This window comes from Bison bison, unplaced genomic scaffold (genome assembly GCF_000754665.1).
Source record: "Bison bison bison isolate TAMUID 2011002044 unplaced genomic scaffold, Bison_UMD1.0 scf7180017864180, whole genome shotgun sequence".
In the NCBI taxonomy this organism is placed as follows: Eukaryota; Metazoa; Chordata; class Mammalia; order Artiodactyla; family Bovidae; genus Bison; species Bison bison.
Window position 1 is genome coordinate 6,174,242 of NW_011494752.1, and position 1,027 is coordinate 6,175,268.

Genomic DNA, 1,027 nt, shown 5'->3' on the forward strand with positions numbered 1-1,027 from the left:
AACCTCGATGAGTCCAGGTTTCCCTGAGGAGAAACAGAAAAGAGCGTAGGGGTCCCAGATGCTGGGGTTGGGGGGTGGATGGCGAGAGAGGAGCTCCGATGCCAGTATCCACGGAGGAGCGTCTCAGGTTCTCACAGCGAAGAGGCGACTCTGAGATTTAAGGTAAAGATTCGGAGAAGAGGGGCGCACGGAAGCAGGTCCTCGTGTGCCATAGGAGGTGTGTGTGGAGGAGCTGGGAGGGTCTCTCAGGAGAGAGTCGTGAGGCTCTCGGATGCCTGGGTTCTTCGGAAGAGGGCGCTTGAATGCGGGATCTCGAGGCGACTTTCCCTCTGAGCATCTTGATCTCTGGAGAGTCGTGGGACGGAACCCAGGCTAGAGAAGGACGAGGAATGGGACAGGAACTAGAAAAGTGAGGGGCGAGAGTGGCTGGGGTGGGGAACCGGAGACGAGGAGATAAGAATTGTGTGGGAGGAGGATGGAGGGACTGGAGGCAAGGGGACCGGGCATCGGACAATGAAGACCAGCCAGACAATGGGGTGGGGGGAGGGGCGTGGGAGGGAGAGGTTCGGGGAGCGGGGCTCTGTTGAAGGGGGAGAAGTGGGTTAGGCAGGGCAGAAGGGACGCTGGTGAGGGAGGTGGAGAGAGGGAAGCAAAAGGAAAGAGGACGGAGTAGGGAGAGAAGACCCTGAGTGGTCTGGGCCTCGCCTGTCCGCCGAGAGACAGTGGGACGAGAAGAGAGAGCAGAGACAGACTCTTCCCGCATGTGTCGCGCGCTCTTCCTCGCGGGGTCGGGGAATTGTGGTTTGGGGTCCGAGGCTGGGAAAGGAGTGCCCACCTCGCCAGGGCGAACCCGCCTCCCCGGTTCCCCAGCGACCGGCGGGCTCCCGCTACGCACTTATTCTCGCGGTTAGAAGCAGAGCTGCGGACTGGATGGGACGAAGCAGGCGTCGTCTGACGGGTTCTGGCCGCTGCCACTTCTTGGGGTGCAGAGAGGCGGGACTCGCAAAGCCGGGAAGGTCTAGGCAGT